This window comes from Nothobranchius furzeri, chromosome 9 (genome assembly GCF_043380555.1).
Source record: "Nothobranchius furzeri strain GRZ-AD chromosome 9, NfurGRZ-RIMD1, whole genome shotgun sequence".
Lineage (NCBI taxonomy): Eukaryota > Metazoa > Chordata > Actinopteri > Cyprinodontiformes > Nothobranchiidae > Nothobranchius > Nothobranchius furzeri.
Window position 1 is genome coordinate 12,512,529 of NC_091749.1, and position 24,472 is coordinate 12,537,000.

Consider the following 24,472-nt stretch of genomic DNA (forward strand, 5'->3'; position numbering starts at 1 on the left):
GAATTATGTTGCACGAAGCACAATTTCACTTCATTCTGGGTCCATTTGTGTGAAAACAAGGTCCAATCAGGCTGAAACGTTACAGAAAGGTAGAATCTATTGAGTTGTAAGTGATCTGAACGTTTCATGATGATTGCACTTTCCTAAGGGGGTCAAACCATGTCCCAAAGGTCACCGGATCTGGTGTCAATTTAAAGAAGTAGTCCAGTTACACATTTGTGGGCTTATAACTTGGCTTCTGAATGTCCTAGAGAGATCAGGATTGTTTTAATGTACTCCAATAAGCAGCCCCTACAACCACAAAAAGGAATGGAGTCATTAGCACTTATGGTTTGTAAATGGCACCCAGAATTATGTTGCACGAAGCACAATTTCACTTCATTCTGGGTCCATTTGTGTGAAAACAAGGTCCAATCAGGCTGAAACGTTACAGGAAGGTAGAATCTATTGAGTTGTAAGTGATCTGAACGTTTCATGATGATAGAACTTTCCTAAGGGGGTCAAACTATGTCCCAAAGGTCACCGGATCTGGTGTCAATTTAAAGAAGTAGTCAAGTTACACATTTGTGGGCTTATAACTTGGCTTCTGAATGTCCTAGAGAGATCAGGTTTGTTTTAGTGTACTCCAATCAACAGCCCCTACAACCACAAAAAGGAATGGAGTCATTAGCCCTTATGGTTTTTAAATGGCACCCAGAATTATGTTGCACGAAGCACAATTTCACATCATTCTGGGTTCATTTGTGTGAAAACAAGGTCCAATCAGGCTGAAACGCTACAAGAAGGTAGAATCTATTGAGTTGTAAGTGATCTGAACATTTCAAGATGATCGCACATTCCTATAGGGGGTAAAACCATGTCCCAAAGGTCACCGGGCCTGGTGTCACTTAAAAGAAGTAGTCCAGTTACACCTTTGTGGGCTTATAACTTGGCTTCTGAATGTCCTAGAGAGGTTAGGTTTGTTTTAGTGTACTCCAATCAACAGCCCCTACGACCACAAAAAGGAATGGAGTCATTAGCCCTTATGGTTTTTAAATGGCACCCAGAATTATGTTGCACGAAGCACAATTTCACATCATTCTGGGTTCATTTGTGTGAAAACAAGGTCCAATCAGGCTGAAACGTTACATGAAGGTAGAATCTATTGAGTTGTAAGTGATCTGAACGTTTCATGATGATAGCACTTTCCTAAGGGGGTCAAACCATGTCCCAAAGGTCACCGGATCTGGTGTCAATTTAAAGAAGTAGTCCAGTTACACATTTGTGGGCTTATAACTTGGCTTCTGAATGTCCTAGAGAGGTTAGGTTTGTTTTAGTGTACTCCAATCAACAGCCCCTACAACCACAAAAAGGAATGGAGTCATTAGCACTTATGGTTTTTAAATGGCACCCAGGATTATGTTGCACGAAGCACAATTTCACATCATTCTGGGTCCATTTGTGTGAAAACAAGGTCCAATCAGGCTGAAACATTACAGGAAGGTAGAATCTATTGGGTTGTAAGTGATCTGAACATTTCATGATGATAGCACTTTCCTAAGGGTGTCAAACCATGTCCCAAAGGTCACCGGATCTGGTGTCAATTAAAAGAAGTAGTCCAGTTACACATTTGTGGGCTTATAACTTGGCTTCTGAATGTCCTAGAGAGATCAGGTTTGTTTTAATGTACTCCAATCAACAGTCCCTACAACCACAAAAAGGAATGGAGTCATTAGCACTTATGGTTTGTAAATGGGACCCAGAATTATGTTGCATGAAGCACAATTTCACTTCATTCTGGGTCCATTTGTGTGAAAACAAGGTCCAATCAAGCTGAAACGTTACAGGAAGGTAGAATCTATTGAGTTGTAAGTGATCTGAACGTTTCATGATGATAGAACTTTCCTAAGGGGGTCAAACCATGTCCCAAAGGTCACCGGATCTGGTGTCAATTTAAAGAAGTAGTCCAGTTACACATTTGTGGGCTTATAACTTGGCTTCTGAATGTCCTAGAGAGATCAGGTTTGTTTTAGTGTACTCAAATCAACAGCCCCTACGACCACAAAAAGGAATGGAGTCATTAGCCCTTATGGTTTTTAAATGGCACCCAGAATTATGTTGCACGAAGCACAATTTCACATCATTCTGGGTTCATTTGTGTGAAAACAAGGTCCAATCAGGCTGAAACGTTACAGGAAGGTAGAATCTATTGAGTTGTAAGTGATCTGAACATTTCATGATGATAGCACTTTCCTAAGGGGGTCAAACCATGTCCCAAAGGTCACCGGATCTGGTGTCAATTTAAAGAAGTAGTCCAGTTACACATTTGTGGGCTTATAACTTGGCTTCTGAATGTCCTAGAGAGATCAGGTTTGTTTAAGTGTACTCCAATCAACAGCCCCTACAACCACAAAAATGAATGGAGTCATTAGCACTTATGGTTTTTAAATGGCACCCAGAATTATGTTGCACGAAGCACAATTTCACATCATTCTGTGTCCATTTGCGTGAAAATAAGGTCCAATCAGGCTGAAACGTTACAGGAAGGTAGAATCTATTGAGTTGTAAGTGATCTGAACGTTTCATGATGATAGCACTTTCCTAAGGGGGTCAAACCATGTCCCAAAGGTCACCGGATCTGGTGTCAATTTAAAGTAGTCCAGTTACACATTTGTGGGCTTATAACTTGGCTTCTGAATGTCTTAGAGAGATCAGGTTTGTTTTAATGTACTCCAATCAACAGCCCCTACAACCACAAAAAGAATGGAGTCATTAGCACTTATGGTTTGTAAATGGCACCCAGAATTATGTTGCACGAAGCACAATTTCACTTCATTCTGGGTCCATTTGTGTGAAAACAAGGTCCAATCAGGCTGAAACGTTACAGGAAGGTAGAATCTATTGAGTTGTAAGTGATCTGAACGTTTCATGATGATAGCCCTTTCCTAAGGGGGTCAAACCATGTCCCAAAGGTCACCGGATCTGGTGTCAATTTAAAGAAGTAGTCCAGTTACACATTTGTGGGCTTATAACTTGGATTCTGAATGTCCTAGAGAGATCAGGTTTGTTTTAATGTACTCCAATCAACAGCCCCTACAACCACAAAAAGGAATGGAGTCATTAGCACTTATGGTTTGTAAATGGCACCCAGAAATATGTTGCACGAAGCACAATTTCACATCATTCTGGGTTAATTTGTGTGAAAACAAGGTCCAATCAGGCTGAAACGTTACAGGAAGGTAGAATCTATTGAGTTGTAAGTGATCTGAACGTTTCATGATGATAGCACTTTCCTAAGGGTGTCAAACCATGTCCCAAAGGTCACCGGATCTGGTGTCAATTTAAAGTAGTAGTCCAGTTACACATTTGTGGGCCTATAACGTGGCTTCTGAATGTCCTAGAGAGATCAGGTTTGTTTTAGTATACTCCAATCAACAGCCCCTACAACCACAAAAAGGAATGGAGTCATTAGCACTTATGGTTTTTAAATTGCACCCAGAATTATGTTGCACGAAGCACAATTTCACATCATTCTGGGTTCATTTGTGTGAAAACAAGGTCCAATCAGGCCTAAACGTTACAGGAAGGTAGAATCTATTGAGTTGTAAATGATCTGAACGTTTCATGATGATAGCACTTTCCTAAGGGGGTCAAACCATGTTCCAAAGGTCGCCGGATCTGGTGTCAATTTAAAGAAGTAGTCCAGTTACACATTTGTGGGCTTATAACTTGGCTTCTGAATGTCCAAGAGAGATCAGGTTTGTTTTAATGTACACCAATCAGCAGCCCCTACAACCACAAAAAGGAATGGAGTCATTAGCACTTATGGTTTGTAAATGGCACCCAGAATTATGTTGCACGAAGCACAATTTCACATCATTCTTGGTTCATTTGTGTGAAAACAAGGTCCAATCAGGCTGAAACGTTACAGGAAGTTAGAATCTATTGAGTTGTAAGTGATCTGAACGTTTCATGATGATAGCACTTTCCTAAGGGGGTCAAACCATGTACCAAAGGTCACCGGATCTGGTGTCAATTTAAAGTAGTCCAGTTACACATTTGTGGGCTTATAACTTGGCTTCTGAATGTCCTAGAGACATCAGGTTTGTTTTAGTGTACTCCAATCAACAGCCCCTACAACCACAAAAAGGAATGGAGTCATTAGCACTTATGGTTTGTCAATGGCACCCAGAATTATGTTGCACGAAGCACAATTTCACATCAATCTGGGTCCATTTGTGTGAAAACAAGGTCCAATCAGGCTGAAATGCTACAAGAAGGTATAATCTATTGAGTTGTAAGTGATCTGAACGTTTCAATATGATCGCACATTCCTATAGGGGGTAAAACCATGTCCCAAAGGTCACCGGGCCTGGTGTCACTTTAAAGATGTAGTCCAGTTACACCTTTGTGGGCTTATAACTTGGCTTCTGAATGTCCTAGAGAGGTTAGGTTTGTTTTAGTGTACTCCAATCAAAAGCCCCTACAACCACAAAAAGTAATGGAGTCATTAGCACTTATGGTTTGTAAATGGCACCCAGAATTATGTTGCACGAAGCACAATTTCACATCATTCTCGGTCCATTTGTGTGAAAACAAGGTCCAATCAGGCTGAAACGTTACAGGAAGGTAGAATCTATTGAGTTGTAAGTGATCTGAACGTTTCATGATGATAGCACTTTCCTAAGGGGGTCAAAACATGTCCCAAAGGTCACCGGATCTGGTGTCTCTTTAAAGAAGTAGTCCAGTTACACATTTGTGGACTTATAACTTGGCTTCTGAATGTCCAAGAGAGATCAGGTTTGTTTTAATGTACACCAATCAGCAGCCCCTACAACCACAAAAAGGAATGGAGTCATTAGCACTTATGGTTTGTAAATGGCACCCAGAATTATGTTGCACGAAGCACAATTTCACATCATTCTTGGTTCATTTGTGTGAAAACAAGGTCCAATCAGGCTGAAACGTTACAGGAAGTTAGAATCTATTGAGTTGTAAGTGATCTGAACGTTTCATGATGATAGCACTTTCCTAAGGGGGTCAAACCATGTACCAAAGGTCACCGGATCTGGTGTCAATTTAAAGTAGTCCAGTTACACATTTGTGGGCTTATAACTTGGCTTCTGAATGTCCTAGAGACATCAGGTTTGTTTTAGTGTACTCCAATCAACAGCCCCTACAACCACAAAAAGGAATGGAGACATTAGCACTTATGGTTTTTAAATGGCACCCAGAATTATGTTGCACGAAGCACAATTTCACATCATTCTGGGTTCATTTGTGGGAAAACAATGTCCAATCAGGCTGAAACGTTACATGAAGGTTGAATCTATTGAGTTGTAAGTGATCTGAACGTTTCATGATGATAGCACTTTCCTAAGGGGGTCAAACCATGTCCCAAAGGTCACCGGATCTGGTGTCAATTTAAAGAAGTAGTCCAGTTACACATTTGTGGGCTTATAACTTTGCTTCTGAATTTCCTAGAGAGATCAGGTTTGTTTTAGTGTACTCCAATCAACAGCCCCTACAACCACAAAAAGGAATGGAGTCATTATTACTTATGGTTTGTAAATGGCACCCAGAATTATGTTGCACGAAGCACAATTTCACATCATTCTGGGTCCATTTGTGTGAAAACAAGGTCCAATCAGGCTGAAACGTTACAGGAAGGTAGAATCTATTGAGTTGTAAGTGATCTGAACGTTTCATGATGATAGCACTTTCCTAAGGGGGTCAAACCATGTCCCAAAGGTCACCGGATCTGGTGTCAATTTAAAGAAGTAGTCCAGTTACACATTTGTGGACTTATAACTTGGCTTCTGAATGTCCTAGAGCGATCAGGTTTGTTTTAGTGTACTCCAATCAACAGCCCCTACAACCACAAAAAGGAATGGAGACATTAGCCCTTATGGTTTTTAAATGGCACCCAGAATTATGTTGCACGAAGCACAATTTCACATCATTCTGGGTTCATTTGTGTGAAAACAAGGTCCAATCAGGCTGAAACGTTACAGGAAGGTAGAATCTATTGAGTTGTAAGTGATCTGAACGTTTCATGATGATAGCACTTTCCTAAGGGGGTCAAACCATGTCCCAAAGGTCACCGGATCTGGTGTCACTTTAAAGAAGTAGTCCAGTTACACATTTGTGGGCTTATAACTTGGCTTCTGAATTTCCTAGAGAGATCAGGTTTGTTTTAGTGTACTCCAATCAACAGCCCCTACAACCACAAAAAGGAATGGAGTCATTAGCACTTATGGTTTGTAAATGGCACCCAGAATTATGTTGCACGAAGCACAATTTCACATCATTTTGGGTCCATTTGTGTGAAAACAAGGTCCAATCAGGCTGAAACGTTACAGGAAGGTAGAATCTATTGAGTTGTAAGTGATCTGAACGTTTCATGATGATAGCACTTTCCTAAGGGGGTCAAACCATGTCCCAAAGGTCACCGGATCTGGTGTCAATTTAAAGAAGTAGTCCAGTTACACATTTGTGGACTTATAACTTGGCTTCTGAATGTCCTAGAGCGATCAGGTTTGTTTTAGTGTACTCCAATCAACAGCCCCTACAACCACAAAAAGGAATGGAGACATTAGCCCTTATGGTTTTTAAATGGCACCCAGAATTATGTTGCACGAAGCACAATTTCACATCATTCTGGGTTCATTTGTGTGAAAACAAGGTCCAATCAGGCTGAAACGTTACAGGAAGGTAGAATCTATTGAGTTGTAAGTTATCTGAACGTTTCATGATGATAGCACTTTCCTAAGGGGGTCAAACCATGTCCCAAAGGTCACCGGATCTGGTGTCACTTTAAAGAAGTAGTCCAGTTACACATTTGTGGGCTTATAACTTGGCTTCTGAATGTCCTAGAGAGGTCAGGTTTGTTTTAGTGTACTCCAATCAACAGCCCCTACAACCACAAAAAGGAATGGAGACATTAGCACTCATGGTTTTTAAATGGCACCCAGAATTATGTTGCACGAAGCACAATTTCACATCATTCTGGGTTCATTTGTGGGAAAACAATGTCCAATCAGGCTGAAACGTTACAGGAAGGTTGAATCTATTGAGTTGTAAGTGATCTGAACGTTTCATGATGATAGCACTTTCCTAAGGGGGTCAAACCATGTCCCAAAGGTCACCGGATCTGGTGTCAATTTAAAGAAGTAGTCCAGTTACACATTTGTGGGCTTATAACTTGGCTTCTGAATTTCCTAGAGAGATCAGGTTTGTTTTAGTGTACTCCAATCAACAGCCCCTACAACCACAAAAAGGAATGGAGTCATTAGCACTTATGGTTTGTAAATGGCACCCAGAATTATGTTGCACGAAGCACAATTTCACATCATTCTGGGTCCATTTGTGTGAAAACAAGGTCCAATCAGGCTGAAACGTTACAGGAAGGTAGAATCTATTGAGTTGTAAGGTATCTGAACGTTTCATGATGATAGCACTTTCCTAAGGGGGGCAAACCATGTCCCAAAGGTCACCGGATCTGGTGTCAATTTAAAGAAGTAGTCCAGTTACACATTTGTGGGCTTATAACTTGGCTTCTGAATGTCCTAGAGAGATCAGGTTTGTTTTAGTGTACTCCAATCAACAGCCCCTACAACCACAAAAAGGAATGGAGTCATTAGCACTTAGGGTTTGTAAATGGCACCCAGAATTATGTTGCACGAAGCACAATTTCACATCATTCTGGGTCCATTTGTGTGAAAACAAGGTCCAATCAGGCTTAAACGTTACAGGAAGGTAGAATCTATTGAGTTGTAAGTGATCTGAACGTTTCATGATGATAGCGCTTTCCTAAGGGGGTCAAACCATGTCCCAAAGGTCACCGGATCTGGCGTCAATTTAAAGAAGTAGTCCAGTTACACATTTGTGGGCTTATAACTTGGCTTCTGAATGTCCTAGAGCGATCAGGTTTGTTTTAGTGTACTCCAATCAACAGCCCCTACAACCACAAAAAGGAATGGAGTCATTAGCACTTATGGTTTTTAAATGGAACCCAGAATTATGTTGCACGAAGCACAATTTCACATCATTCTGGGTTCATTTGTGTGAAAACAAGGTCCAATCAGGCTGAAACGTTACAGGAAGGTAGAATCTATTGAGTTGTAAGTGATCTGAACGTTTCACGATGATAGCACTTTCCTAAGGGGGTCAAACCATGTCCCAAAGGTCTTCAGATCTGGTGTCAATTTAAAGAAGTAGTCCAGTTACACATTTTTGGGCTTATAACTTGGCTTCTGAATGTCCTAGAGAGATCAGGTTTGTTTTAGTGTACTCCAATCAACAGCCCCTACAACCACAAAAAGGAATGGAGTCATTAGCACTTATGGTTTGTAAATGGCACCCAGAATTATGTTGCACGAAGCACAATTTCACATCATTCTGGGTCCATTTGTGTGAAAACAAGGTCCAATCAGGCTGAAACGTTACAAGAAGGTAGAATCTATTGAGTTGTAAGTGATCTGAACGTTTCATGATGATAGCACTTTCCTAAGGGGGTCAAACCATGTCCCAAAGGTCACCGGATCTGGTGCCAATTTAAAGAAGTAGTCCAGTTACACATTTGTGGGCTTATAACTTGGCTTCTGAATGTCCTAGAGAGATCAGGTTTGTTTTAGTGTACTCCAATAAACAGCCCCTACAACCACAAAAAGGAATGGAGTCATTATCACTTATGGTTTGTAAATGTCACCCAGAATTATGTTGCACGAAGCACAATTTCACATCATTCTGGGTTCATTTGTGTGAAAACAAGGTCCAATCAGGCTGAAACGTTACAGGAAGGTAGAATTTATTGAGTTGTAAGTGATCTGAACGTTTCATGTTGATCGCACATTCCTATAGGGGTCAAACCATGTCCCAAAGGTCACCGGGCCTGGTGTCACTTTAAAGAAGTGGTACAGTTACACATTTGTGGGCTTATAACTTGGCTTCTGAATGTCCTAGAGAGGTCATATTTGATTTATTGTACTCCAATCAACAGCCCCTACAACCACAAAAAGGAATGGAGTCATTAGCACTTACGGTTTTTAAATGGCACCCAGAATTATGTTGCACAAAGCACAAATTCACATCATTCTGGGTTCATTTGTGTGAAAACAAGGTCCAATCAGGCTGAAACGTTACAGGAAGGTAGAATCTATTGAGTTGTAAGTGATCTGAACGTTTCACGATTATAGCGCTTTCCTAAGGGGGTCAAACCATGTCCCAAAGGTCACCGGATCTGGTGTCAATTTAAAGAAGTAGTCCAGTTACCCATTTGTGGGCTTATAACTTGGCTTCTGAATGTCCTAGAGCGATCAGGTTTGTTTTAGTGTACTCCAATCAACAGCCCCTACAACCACAAAAAGGAATGGAGTCATTAGAACTTATGGTTTTTAAATCGCACCCAGAATTATGTTGCACAAAGCACAATTTCACATCATTCTGGGTTCATTTGTGTGAAAACAAGGTCCAATCAGGCTGAAACGTTACAGGAAGGTAGAATTTATTGAGTTATAAGTGATCTGAACGTTTCACGATGATAGCACTTTCCTAACGGGGTCAAACCATGTCCAAAAGGTCACCGGATCTGGTGTCACTTTAAAGAAGTAGTCCAGTTACACATTTGTGGGCTTATAACTTGGCTTCTGAATGTCCTAGAGAGACCAGGTTTATTTTAATGTACTCCAATCAACAGCCCAGAAACCACAAAAAGGAATAGAGTCATTAGCACTTATGGTTTGTAAATGGCACCCAGAATTATGTTGCACGAAGCACAATTTCACATCATTCTGGGTCCATTTGTGTGAAAACAAGGTCCAATCAGGCTGAAACGCTAAAAGAAGGTAGAATCTATTGAGTTGTAAGTGATCTGAACGTTTCAAGATGATCGCACATTCCTATAGGGGGTAAAACCATGTCCCAAAGGTCACCGGACCTGGTGTCACTTTAAAGAAGTAGTCCAGTTACACCTTTGTGGGCTTATAACTTGGCTTCTGAATGTCCTAGAGAGGTTAGGTTTGTTTTAGTTTACTCCAATCAAAAGCCCCTACAACCACAAAAAGGAATGGAGTCATTAGCACTTATGGTTTTTAAATGGCACCCAGAATTATGTTGCACGAAGCACAATTTCACATCATTCTGGGTTTATTTGTGTGAAAACAAAGTCCAATTAGGCTGAAACGTTACAGGAAGGTAGAATCTATTGAATTGTAAGTGATCTGAACATTTCATGATGATAGCACTTTCCTAAGGGGGTCAAACCATGTCCCAAAGGTCACCGGATCTGGTGACAATTTAAAGAAGTAGTCCAGTTACACATTTGTGGGCTTATAACTTGGCTTCTGAATGTCCTAGAGAGATCAGGTTTGTTTTAATGTACTCCAATCAACAGCCCCTACAACCACAAAAAGGAATGGAGTCATTAGCACTTATGGTTTGTAAATGGTACCCAGAATTATGTTGCACTAAGCACAATTTCACTTCATTCTGGGTCCATTTGTGTGAAAACAAGGGCCAATCAGGCTGAAACGTGACAGGAAGGCAGAATCTATTGAGTTGTAAGTGATCTGAACGTTTCAAGATGATAGCACTTTCCTAAGGGGGTCAAACCATGTCCCAAAGTTCACCGGATCTGGTGTCAATTTAAAGAAGTAGTCCAGTTACACATTTGTGGGCTTATAACTTGGCTTCTGAATGTCCTAGAGAAATCAGGTTTGTTTTGATGTATTCCAATCAACAGCCCCTACAACCACAAAAGGGAATGGAGTCATTAGCACTTATGGTTTGTAAATGGCACCCAGAAATATGTTGCACGAAGCACAATTTCACATCATTCTGGGTCCATTTGTGTGAAAACAAGGTCCAATCAGGCTGAAACGCTACAAGAAGGTAGAATCTATTGAGTTGTAAGTGATCTGAACATTTCAAGATGATCGCACATTCATATAGGGGGTAAAACCATGTCCCAAAGGTCACCGGGCCTGGTGTCACTTTAAAGAAGTAGTCCAGTTACACCTTTGTGGGCTTATAACGTGGCTTCTGAATTTCCTAGAGAGGTTAGGTTTGTTTTAGTGTACTCCAATCAAAAGCCCCTACAACCACACAAAGGAATGGAATCATTAGCACTTATGGTTTTTAAATGGCACCCAGAATTATGTTGCACGAAGCACAATTTCACATCATTCTGGGGTCATTTGTGTGAAAACAAGGTCCAATCAGGCTGAAACGTTACAGGAAGGTAGAATCTATTGAGTTGTAAGTGATCTGAACGTTTCATGATGATAGCACTTTCCTAAGGGGGTCAAACCATGTCCCGAAGGTCACCGGATCTGGTGTCAATTTAAAGAAGTAGTCCAGTTACACATTTGTGGACTTATAACTTGGCTTCTGCATGTCCTAGAGAGATCAGGTTTGTTTTAATGCACTCCAATCAACAGCCCCTACAACCACAAAAAGGAATGGAGTCATTAGCACTTATGGTTTGTAAATGGCACCCAGAATTATGTTGCACGAAGCACAATTTCGCTTCATTCTGGGTCCAATTGTGTGAAAACAAGGTCCAATCAGGCTGAAATGTTACAGGAAGGTAGAATCTATTGAGTTGTAAGTGATCTGAACGTTTCATGATGATAGCACTTTCCTAAGGGGGTCAAACCATGTCCCAAAGGTCACCGGATCTGGTGTCAATTTAAAGAAGTAGTCCAGTTACACATTTGTGGGCTTATAACTTGGCTTCTGAATGTCCTAGAGAGATCAGGTTTGTTTTAGTGTACTCCAATCAACAGCCCCTACAACCACAAAAAGGAATGGAGTCATTAGGACTTAAGGTTTGTAAATGGCACCCAGAATTATGTTGCACGAAGCACAATTTCACATCATTCTGGGTCCATTTGTGTGAAAACAAGGTCCAATCAGGCTGAAACGCTACAAGAAGGTAGAATCTATTGAGTTGTAAGTGATGTGAACGTTTCAAGATGATCGCACATTCCTATAGGGGGTCAAACCATGTCCCAAAGGTCACCGGGCCTGGTGTCACTTTAAAGAAGTAGTCCAGTTACACCTTTGTGGGCTTATAACTTGGCTTCTGAATGTCCTAGAGAGGTCAGGTTTGTTTTAATGTACTCCAACCAACAGCCCCTACAACCACAAAAAGGAATGGAGTCATTAGCACTAATGGTTTTTAAATGGCACCCAGAATTATGCTGAACTAAGCACAATTTCACATCATTCTGGGTTCATTTGTGTGAAAACAAGGTCCAATCAGGCTGAAACGTTACAGGAAGGTAGAATCTATTGAGTTGTAAGTGATCTGAACGTTTCATGATGATAGCACTTTCCTAAGGGGGTCAAACCATGTCCCAAAGGTCACCGGATCTGGTGTCAATTTAAAGAAGTAGTCCAGTTACACATTTGTGGGCTTATAACTTGGCTTCTGAATGTCCTAGAGAGATCAGGTTTGTTTTAATGTACTCCAATCTACAGCCCCTACAACTACAAAAAGGAATGGAGTCATTAGCACTTATGGTTTGTAAATGGCATCCAGAATTATGTTGCACGAAGCACAATTTCACATCATTCTGGGTCCATTTGTGTGAAAACAAGGTCCAATCAGGCTGAAACGTTACAGGAAGGTAGAATCTATTGAGCTGTAAGTGATCTGAACGTTTCATGATGATAGCACTTTCCTAAGGGGGTCAAACCATGTCCCAAAGGTCACCGGATCTGGTGTCAATTTAAAGTAGTCCAGTTACACATTTGTGGGCTTATAACTTGGCTTCTGCATGTCCTAGAGAGATCAGGTTTGTTTTAATGCACTCCAATCAACAGCCCCTACAACCACAAAAAGGAATGGAGTCATTAGCACTTATGGTTTGTAAATGGCACCCAGAATTATGTTGCACGAAGCACAATTTCACTTCATTCTGGGTCCAATTGTGTGAAAACAAGGTCCAATCAGGCTGAAATGTTACAGGAAGGTAGAATCTATTGAGTTGTAAGTGATCTGAACGTTTCATGATGATAGCACTTTCCTAAGGGGGTCAAACCATGTCCCAAAGGTCACCGGATCTGGTGTCAATTTAAAGAAGTAGTCCAGTTACACATTTGTGGGCTTATAACTTGGCTTCTGAATGTCCTAGAGAGATCAGGTTTGTTTTAGTGTACTCCAATCAACAGCCCCTACAACCACAAAAAGGAATGGAGTCATTAGCACTTATGGTTTTTAAATGGCACCCAGAATTATGTTGCACGAAGCACAATTTCACATCATTCTGGGTTCATTTGTGTGAAAACAAGGTCCAATCAGGCCTAAACGTTACAGGAAGGTAGAATCTATTGAGTTGTAAGTGATCTGAACGTTTCATGATGATAGCACTTTCCTAAGGGGGTCAAACCATGTCCCAAAGGTCACCGGATCTGGTGTCAATTTAAAGAAGTAGTCCAGTTACACATTTGTGGGCTTATAACTCTGCTTCTGAATGTCCTAGAGAGATCAGGTTTGTTTAAGTGTTCTCCAATCAACAGCCCCTACAACCACAAAAAGGAATGGAGTCATTAGCACTTATGGTTTTTAAATGGCACCCAGAATTATGCTGAACTAAGCACAATTTCACATAATTCTGGGTTCATTTGTGTGAAAACAAGGTCCAATCAGGCTGAAACGTTACAGGAAGGTAGAATCTATTGAGTTGTAAGTGATCTGAACGTTTCATGATGATAGCACTTTCCTAAGGGGGTCAAACCATGTCCCAAAGGTCACCGGATCTGGTGTCAATTTAAAGAAGTAGTCCAGTTACACATTTGTGGACTTATAACTTGGCTTCTGCATGTCCAAGAGAGATCAGGTTTGTTTTAATGCACTCCAATCAACAGCCCCTACAACCACAAAAAGGAATGGAGTCATTAGGACTTAAGGTTTGTAAATGGCACCCAGAATTATGTTGCACGAAGCACAATTTCACATCATTCTGGGTCCATTTGTGTGAAAACAAGGTCCAATCAGGCTGAAATGCTACAAGAAGGTAGAATCTATTGAGTTGTAAGTGATCTGAACGTTTCAAGATGATCGCACATTCCTATAGGGGGTAAAACCATGTCCCAAAGGTCACCGGGCCTGGTGTCACTTTAAAGAAGTAGTCCAGTTACACCTTTGTGGGCTTATAACTTTGCTTCTGAATGTCCTAGAGAGGTCAGGTTTGTTTTAGTGTACTCCAATCAACATCCCCTACAACCTCAAAAAGGAATGGAGTCATTAGCACTTATGGTTTTTAAATGGCACCCAGAATTATGCTGAACTAATCACAATTTCACATCTTTCTGGGTTCATTTGTGTGAAAACAAGGTCCAATCAGGCTGAAACGTTACAGGAAGGTAGAATCTATTGAGTTGTAAGTGATCTGAACGTTTCATGATGATAGCACTTTCCTAAGGGGGTCAAACCATGTCCCAAAGGTCACCGGATCTGGTGTCAATTTAAAGAAGTAGTCCAGTTACACATTTGTGGGCTTATAACTTGGCTTCTGAATGTCCTAGAGAGATCAGGTTTGTTTTAATGTACTCCAATCAACAGCCCCTACAACCACAAAAAGGAATGGAGTCATTAGCACTTATGGTTTGTAAATGGCACCCAGAATTATGTTGCACGAAGCACAATTTCACATCATTCTGGGTCCATTTGTGTGAAAACAAGGTCCAATCAGGCTGAAACGCTACAAGAAGGTATAATCTATTGAGTTGTAAGTGATCTGAACGTTTCAAGATGATCGCACATTCCTATAGGGGGTAAAACCATGTCCCAAAGTTCACCGGGCCTGGTGTCACTTTAAAGAAGTAGTCCAGTTACACCTTTGTGGGCTTATAACGTGGCTTCTGAATGTCCTACAGAGGTTAGGTTTGTTTTAGTGTACTCTAATCAAAAGCCCCTACAACCACAAAAAGGACTGGAATCATTAGCACTTATGGTTTTTAAATGGCACCCAGAATTATGTTGCACGAAGCACAATTTCACATCATTCTGGGTTCATTTGTGTGAAAACAAGGTCCAATCAGGCTGAAACGTTACAGGAAGGTAGAATTTATTGAGTTGTAAGTGGTCTGAACGTTTCATGATGATAGCACTTTCCTAAGGGGGTCAAACCATGTCCCAAAGGTCACAGGATCTGGTGTCAATTTAAAGAAGTAGTCCAGTTACACATTTGTGGGCTTATAACTTGGCTTCTGAATGTCCTAGAGAGATCAGGTTTGTTTTAATGTACTCCAATCAACAGCCCCTACAACTACAGAAAGGAATGGAGTCATTAGCACTTATGGTTTGTAAATGGCACCCAGAATTATGTTGCACGAAGCACAATTTCACATCATTCTGGGTCCATTTGTGTGAAAACAAGGTCCAATCAGGCTGAAACGTTACAGGAAGGTAGAATCTATTGAGTTGTAAGTGATCTGAACGTTTCATGATGATAGCACTTTCCAAAGGGGGTCAAACCATGTCCCAAAGGTCACCGGATCTGGTGTCAATTTAAAGTAGTCCAGTTACACATTTGTGGGCTTATAACTTGGCTTCTGCATGTCCTAGAGAGATCAGGTTTGTTTTAATGCACTCCAATCAACAGCCCCTACAACCACAAAAAGGAATGGAGTCATTAGCACTTATGGTTTGTAAATGGCACCCAGAATTATGTTGCACGAAGCACAATTTCATTTCATTCTGGGTCCAATTGTGTGAAAACAAGCTCCAATCAGGCTGAAATGTTACAGGAAGGTAGAATCTATTGAGTTGTAAGTGATCTGAACGTTTCATGATGATAGCACTTTCCTAAGGGGGTCAAACCATGTCCCAAAGGTCACCGGATCTGGTGTCAATTTAAAGAAGTAGTCCAGTTACACATTTGTGGGCTTATAACTTGGCTTCTGAATGTCCTAGAGAGATCAGGTTTGTTTTAGTGTACTCCAATCAACAGCCCCTACAACCACAAAAAGGAATGGAGTCATTAGCACTTATGGTTTTTAAATGGCACCCAGAATTATGTTGCACGAAGCACAATTTCACATCATTCTGGGTTCAATTGTGTGAAAACAAGGTCCAATCAAGCTGAAACGTTACAGGAAGGTAGAATCTATTGAGTTGTAAGTGATCTGAACGTTTCAAGATGATCACACATTCCTATAGGGGGTAAAACCATGTCCCAAAGGTCACCGGGCCTGGTGTCACATTAAAGAAGTAGTCCAGTTACACCTTTGTGGGCTTATAACTTGGCTTCTGAATGTCCTAGAGAGGTCAGGTTTGTTTTAGTGTACTCCAATCAACATCCCCTACAACCTCAAAAAGGAATGGAGTCATTAGCACTCATGGTTTTTAAATGGCACCCAGAATTATGCTGAACTAAGCACAATTTCACATAACTCTGGGTTCATTTGTGTGAAAACAAGGTCCAATCAGGCTGAAACGTTACAGAAAGGTAGAATCTATTGAGTTGTAAGTGATCTGAACGTTTCATGATGATAGCACTTTCCTAAGGGGGTCAAACCATGTCCCAAAGGTCACCGGATCTGGTGTCAATTTAAAGAAGTAGTCCAGTTATACATTTGTGGGCTTATAACTTGGCTTCTGAATGTCCTAGAGAGATCAGGTTTGTTTTAATGTGCTCCAATCAACAGCCCCTACAACCACAAAAAGAAATGGAGTCATTAGCACACATGGTTTGTAAATGGCACCCAGAATTATGTTGCACGAAGCACAATTTCACATCATTCTGGGTCCATTTGTGTGAAAACAAGGTCCAATCAGGCTGAAACGCTACAAGAAGTTAGAATCTATTGAGTTGTAAGTGATCTGAACGTTTCATGATGATAGCACTTTCCTAAGCGGGTCAAACCATGTCCCAAAGGTCACCGGATCTGGTGTCAATTTAAAGAAGTAGTCCAGTTACACATTTGTGGGCTTATAACTTGGCTTCTGAATATCCTAGAGAGATCAGGTTTGTTTTAGTGTACTCTAATCAACATCCCCTACAACCTCAAAAAGGAATGGAGTCATTAGCACTTATGGTTTTTAAATGGCACCCAGAATTATGCTGCACTAAGCACAATTTCACATCATTCTGGGTTCATTTGTGTGAAAACAAGGTCCAATCAGGCTGAAACGTTACAGGATGGTCGAATCTATTGAGTTGTAAGTGATCTGAACGTTTCATGATGATAGCACTTTCCTAAGGGGGTCAAACCATGTCCCAAAGGTCACCGGATCTGGTGTCAATTTAAAGAAGTAGTCCAGTTACACATTTGTGGGCTTATAACTTGGCTTCTGAATGTCCTAGAGAGATCAGGTTTGTTTTAGTGTACTCAAATCAACAGCCCCTACAACCACAAAAAGGAATGGAGTCATTAGGACTTAAGGTTTGTAAATGGCACCCAGAATTATGTTGCACGAAGCACAATTTCACATCATTCTGGGTCCATTTGTGTGAAAACAAGGTCCAATCAGGCTGAAACGCTACAAGAAGGTAGAATCTATTGAGTTGTAAGTGATATGAACGTTTCATGATGATAGCACTTTCCTAAAGGGGTCAAACCATGTCCCAAAGGTCACCGGATCTGGTGTCAATATAAAGAAGTAGTCCAGTTACACATTTGTGGGCTTATAACTTGGCTTCTGAATGTCCTAGAGAGGTTAGGTTTGTTTTAGTGTACTCCAATCAAAAGCCCCTACAACCACAAAAAGGAATGGAGTCATTAGCACTTATGGTTTGTAAATGGCACCCAGAATTATGTTGCACGAAGCACAATTTCACATCATTCTGGGTTCATTTGTGTGAAAACAAGGTCCAATCAGGCTGAACTGTTACAGGAAGGTAGAATCTATTGAGTTGTAAGTGATCTGAACGTTTCATGATGATAGCACTTTCCTAAGGGGGTCAAACCATGTCCCAAAGGTCACCGGATCTGGTGTCAGTTTAAAGAAGTAGTCCAGTTACACATTTGTGGGCTTATAACTTGGCTTCTGAATGTCCTAGAGAGATCAGGTTTGTTTTAATGTGCTCCAATCAACAGCCCCTACAACCACAAAAAGGAATGGAGTCATTAGCACTTATGGTTTGTAAATGGCACCCAGAGTTATGTTGCATGAAGCACAATTTCACATCATTCTGGGTCCATTTGTGTGAAAACAAGGTCCAATCAGGCTGAAACGCTACAAGAAGGTAGAATCTATTGAGTTGTAAGTGATCTGAACGTTTCATGATGATAGCACTTTCCTAAAGGGGTCAAACCATGTCCCAAAGGTCACCGGATCTGGAGTCAATTTAAAGAAGTAGTCCAGTTACACATTTGTGGGCTTATAACTTGGCCTCTGAATGTCCTAGAGAGATCAGGTTTGTTTTAATGTGCTCCAATCAACAGCCCCTACAACCACAAAAAGGAATGGAGTCATTAGCACATATGGTTTGTAAATGGCACCCAGAATTATGTTGCACGAAGCACAATTTCACATCATTCTGGGTCCATTTGTGTGAAAACAAGGTCCGATCAGGCTGAAACGCTACAAGAAGTTAGAATCTATTGAGTTGTAAGTGATCTGAACGTTTCATGATGATAGCACTTTCCTAAGCGGGTCAAACCATGTCCCAAAGGTCACCGGATCTGGTGTCAATTTAAAGAAGTAGTCCAGTTACACATTTGTGGGCTTATAACTTGGCTTCTGAATATCCTAGAGAGATCAGGTTTGTTTTAGTGTACTCTAATCAACATCCCCTACAACCTCAAAAAGGAATGGAGTCATTAGCACTTATGGTTTTTAAATGGCACCCAGAATTATGCTGCACTAAGCACAATTTCACATCATTCTGGGTTCATTTGTGTGAAAACAAGGTCCATTCAGGCTGAAACGTTACAGGATGGTAGAATCTATTGAGTTGTAAGTGATCTGAACGTTTCATGATGATAGCACTTTCCTAAGGGGGTCAAACCATGTCCCAAAGGTCACCGGATCTGGTGTCAATTTAAAGAAGTAGTCCAGTTACACATTTGTGGGCTTATAACTTGGCTTCTGAATGTCCTAGAGAGATCAGGTTTGTTTTAGTGTACTCAAATCAACAGCCCCTACAACCACAAAAAGGAATGGAGTCATTAGGACTTAAGGTTTGTAAATAGCACCCAGAATTATGTTGCACGAAGCACAATTTCACATCATTCTGGGTCCATTTGTGTGAAAACAAGGTCCAATCAGGCTGAAACGCTACAAGAAGGTAGAATCTATTGAGTTGTAAGTGATATGAACGTTTCATGATGATAGCACTTTCCTAAAGGGGTCAAACCATGTCCCAAAGGTCACCGGATCTGGTGTCAATTTAAAGAAGTAGTCCAGTTACACATTTGTGGGCTTATAACTTGGCTTCTGAATGTCCTAGAGAGGTTAGGTTTGTTTTAGTGTACTCCAATCAAAAGCCCCTACAACCACAAAAAGGAATGGAGTCATTAGCACTTATGGTTTGTAAATGGCACCCAGAATTATGTTGCACGAATCACAATTTCACATCATTCTGGGTTCATTTGTGTGAAAACAAGGTCCAATCAGGCTGAAATGTTACAGGAAGGTAGAATCTATTGAGTTGTAAGTGATCTGAACGTTTCATGATGATAGCACTTTCCTAAGGGGGTCAAACCATGTCCCAAAGGTCACCGGATCTGGTGTCAATTTAAAGAGCAAGTCAACCCCTACCAGAGTCTAACTCCACTCCTGCTTTATGTTTGAAAAATGCAACACATGCTGTTGCCTGGCAGACCGAGAGGGCGGAGCCGCTAACAAATACACACACACTCAGGCTCACGACAGCATTGTGACATCATAATGTACCAGTTTACATCATATCATACTTCTTAGCCAATAGCGGTGGCAGATTTAAATTCAAATACAGTGCAGAGTTTTTACCTGACAACGGCACAACACTGCCAGTTTTAGGCAGAATATTTAAATTTGAACTAAGATGCACTGAAGTGCCAAATTATTGACGACACGTGTCTGCAGCACGATTAGACACTCGTTTATTTAGTTTATCAGCAAAAAAAAGTTTATTTGGGGGTGACTTGCTCTTTAAAGAAGTAGTCCAGTTACACATTTGTGGGCTTATAACTTGGCTTCTGAATGTCCTAGAGAGATCAGGTTTGTTTTAATGTGCTCCAATCAACAGCCCCTACAACCACAAAAAGGAATGGAGTCATTAGCACTTATGGTTTGTAAATGGCACCCAGAATTATGTTGCATGAAGCACAATTTCACATCATTCTGGGTCCATTTGTGTGAAAACAAGGTCCAATCAGGCTGAAACGCTACAAGAAGGTAGAATCTATTGAGTTGTAAGTGATCTGAACGTTTCATGATGATAGCACTTTCCTAAAGGGGTCAAACCATGTCCCAAAGGTCACCGGATCTGGAGTCAATTTAAAGAAGTAGTCCAGTTACACATTTGTGGGCTTATAACTTGGCCTCTGAATGTCCTAGAGAGATCAGGTTTGTTTTAATGTGCTCCAATCAACAGCCCCTACAACCACAAAAAGGAATGGAGTCATTAGCACTTATGGTTTGTAAATGGCACCCAGAATTATGTTGCACGAAGCACAATTTCACATCATTCTTGGTCCATTTGTGTGAAAGCAAGGTCCAATCAGGCTGAAACGCTACAAGAAGGTAGAATCTATTGAGTTGTAAGTGATCCGAACGTTTCATGATGATAGCACTTTCCTAAGGGGGTCAAACCATGTCCCAAAGGTCACCGGATCTGGTGTCAATTTAAAGAAGTAGTCCAGTTACACATTTGTGGGCTTATAACTTGGCTTCTGAATGTCCTAGAGAGATCAGGTTTGTTTTAGTGTACTCCAATCAACATCCCCTACAACCTCAAAAAGGAATGGAGTCATTTTTTAAATGGCACCCAGAATTATGCTGCATTAAGCACAATTTCACATCATTATGGGTTCATTTGTGTGAAAACAAGGTCCAATCAGGCTGAAACGTTACAGGAAGGTAGAATCTATTGAGTTGTAAGTGATCTGAACGTTTAATGTTGATAGCACTTTCCTAATGGGGTCAAATCATGTCCCAAATGTCACCGGATCTGGTGTCAATTTAAAGAAGTGGTCCAGTTACACATTTGTGGGCTTATAACTTGGCTTCTGAATGTCCTAGAGAGATCAGGTTTGTTTTAATGTACTCCAATCAACAGCCCCTACAACCACAAAAAAGAATGGAGTCATTAGCACTTATGGTTTGTAAATGGCACCCAGAATTATGTTGCACGAAGCACAATTTCACATCATTCTGGGTCCATTTGTGTGAAAACAAGGTCCAATCAGTCTGAAACGCTACAAGAAGGTAGAATCTATTGAGTTGTAAGTGATCTGAACGTTTCAAGATGATCGCACATCCCTATAGGGGGACAAACCATGTCCCAAAGGTCACCGGGCCTGGTGTCACTTTAAAGAAGTAGTCCAGTTACACCTTTGTGGGCTTATAACTTGGCTTCTGAATATCCTAGAGAGATCAGGTTTGTTTTAATGTACTCCAATCAACATCCCCTACAACCTCAAAAAGGAATGGGGTCATTAGCACTTATGGTTTTTAAATGGCACCAAGAATTATGCTGCACTAAGCACAATTTCACATCATTCTGGGTTCATTTGTGTGAAAACAAGGTCCAATCAGGCTGAAACGTTACAGGAAGGTAGAATCTATTGAGTTGTAAGTGATCTGAACGTTTCATGATGATAGCACTTTCCTAAGGGGGTCAAACCATGTCCCAAAGGTCACCGGATCTGGTGTCAATTTAAAGAAGTAGTCCAGTTACACATTTGTGGGCTTATAACTTGGCTTCTGAATGTCCTAGAGAGATCAGATTTGTTTTAATGTACTCCAACCAACAGCCCCTACAACCTCAAAAAGGAATGGAGTCATTAGCACTTATGGTTTTTAAATGGCACCTAGAATTATGTTGCACGAAGCACAATTTCACATCATTCTGGGTTCATTTGTGTGAAAACAAGGTCCAATCAGGCTGAAACGTTACAGGAAGGTAGAATCTATTAAGTTGTAAGTGATCTGAACGTTTCATGATGATAGCACTTTCCTAAGGGGGTCAAACCATCTCCCAAATGTCACCGGATCTGGTGTCAATTTAAAGTAGTCCAGTTACACATTTGTGGGCTTATAACTTGGCTTCTGAATGTCCTAGAGAGACCAGGTTTATTTTAATGTACTCCAATCAACAGCCCCTACAACCACAAAAAGGAATGGAGTCATTAGCACTTATGGTTTGTAAATGGCACCCAGAATTATGTTGCACGAAGCACAATTTCACATCATTCTGGGTCCATTTGTGTGAAAACAAGGTCCAATCAGGCTGAAACGCTACAAGAAGGTAGAATCTATTGAGTTGTAAGTGATCTGAACGTTTCATGATGATCGCACATTCCTATAGGGGGTCAAACCATGTCCCAAAGGTCACCGGGCCTGGTGTCACTTTAAAGAAGTAGTCCAGTTACACCTTTGAGGTCTTATAACTTGGATTCTGAATGTCCTAGAGAGATCAGGTTTGTTTTAGTGTACTCCATCAACAGCCCCTACAACCTCAAAAAGGAATGGAGTCATTAGCACTTATGGTTTTTAAACGGCACCCAGAATTATGTTGCACGAAGCACAATTTCACATCATTCTGGGTCCATTTGTGTGAAAACAAGGTCCAATCAGGCTGAAACGCTACAAGAAGGTAGAATCTATTGAGTTGTAAGTGATCTGAACGTTTCATGATGATAGCACTTTCCTAAGGGGGTCAAACCATGTCCCAAAGGTCACCGGATCTGGTGTCAATTTAAAGAAGTAGTCCAGTTACACATTTGTGGGCTTATAACTTGGCTTCTGAATGTCCTAGAGAGATCAGGTTTGTTTTAGTGTACTCAAATCAACAGCCCCTACAACCACAAAAAGGAATGGAGTCATTAGGACTTAAGGTTTGTAAATGGCACCCAGAATTATGTTGCACGAAGAACAATTTCACATCATTCTGGGTCCATTTGTGTGAAAACAAGGTCCAATCAGGCTGAAACGCTACAAGAAGGTAGAATCTATTGAGTTGTAAGTGATATGAACGTTTCATGATGATAGCACTTTCCTAAAGGGGTCAAACCATGTCCCAAAGGTCACCGGATCTGGTGTCAATTTAAAGAAGTAGTCCAGTTACACATTTGTGGGCTTATAACTTGGCTTCTGAATGTCCTAGAGAGGTTAGGTTTGTTTTAGTGTACTCCAATCAAAAGCCCCTACAACCACAAAAAAGAATGGAGTCATTAGCACTTATGGTTTGTAAATGGCACCCAGAATTATGTTGCACGAAGCACAATTTCACATCATTCTGGGTTCATTTGTGTGAAAACAAGGTCCAATCAGGCTGAAACGTTACAGGAAGGTAGAATCTATTGAGTTGTAAGTGATCTGAACGTTTAATGATGATAGCACTTTCCTAAGGGGGTCAAATCATGTCCCAAATGTCACCGGATCTGGTGTCAATTTAAAGAAGTAGTCCAGTTACACATTTGTGGGCTTATAACTTGGCTTCTGAATGTCCTAGAGAGATCAGGTTTGTTTTAATGTACTCCAATCAACAGCCCCTACAACCACAAAAAAGAATGGAGTCATTAGCACTTATGGTTTGTAAATGGCACCCAGAATTATGTTGCACGAAGCACAATTTCACATCATTCTGGGTCCATTTGTGTGAAAACAAGGTCCAATCAGGCTGAAACGCTACAAGAAGGTAGAATCTATTGACTTGTAAGTGATCTGAACGTTTCAAGATGATCGCACATCCCTATAGGGGGACAAACCATGTCCCAAAGGTCACCGGGCCTGGTGTCACTTTAAAGAAGTAGTCCAGTTACACCTTTGTGGGCTTATAACTTGGCTTCTGAATATCCTAGAGAGATCAGGTTTGTTTTAATGTACTCCAATCAACATCCCCTACAACCTCAAAAAGGAATGGGGTCATTAGCACTTATGGTTTTTAAATGGCACCAAGAATTATGCTGCACTAAGCACAATTTCACATCATTCTGGGTTCATTTGTGTGAAAACAAGGTCCAATCAGGCTGAAACGTTACAGGAAGGTAGAATCTATTGAGTTGTAAGTGATCTGAACGTTTCATGATGATAGCACTTTCCTAAGGGGGTCAAACCATGTCCCAAAGGTCACCGGATCTGGTGTCAATTTAAAGAAGTAGTCCAGTTACACATTTGTGGGCTTATAACTTGGCTTCTGAATGTCCTAGAGAGATCAGATTTGTTTTAATGTACTCCAACCAACAGCCCCTACAACCTCAAAAAGGAATGGAGTCATTAGCACTTATGGTTTTTAAATGGCACCTAGAATTATGTTGCACGAAGCACAATTTCACATCATTCTGGGTTCATTTGTGTGAAAACAAGGTCCAATCAGGCTGAAACGTTACAGGA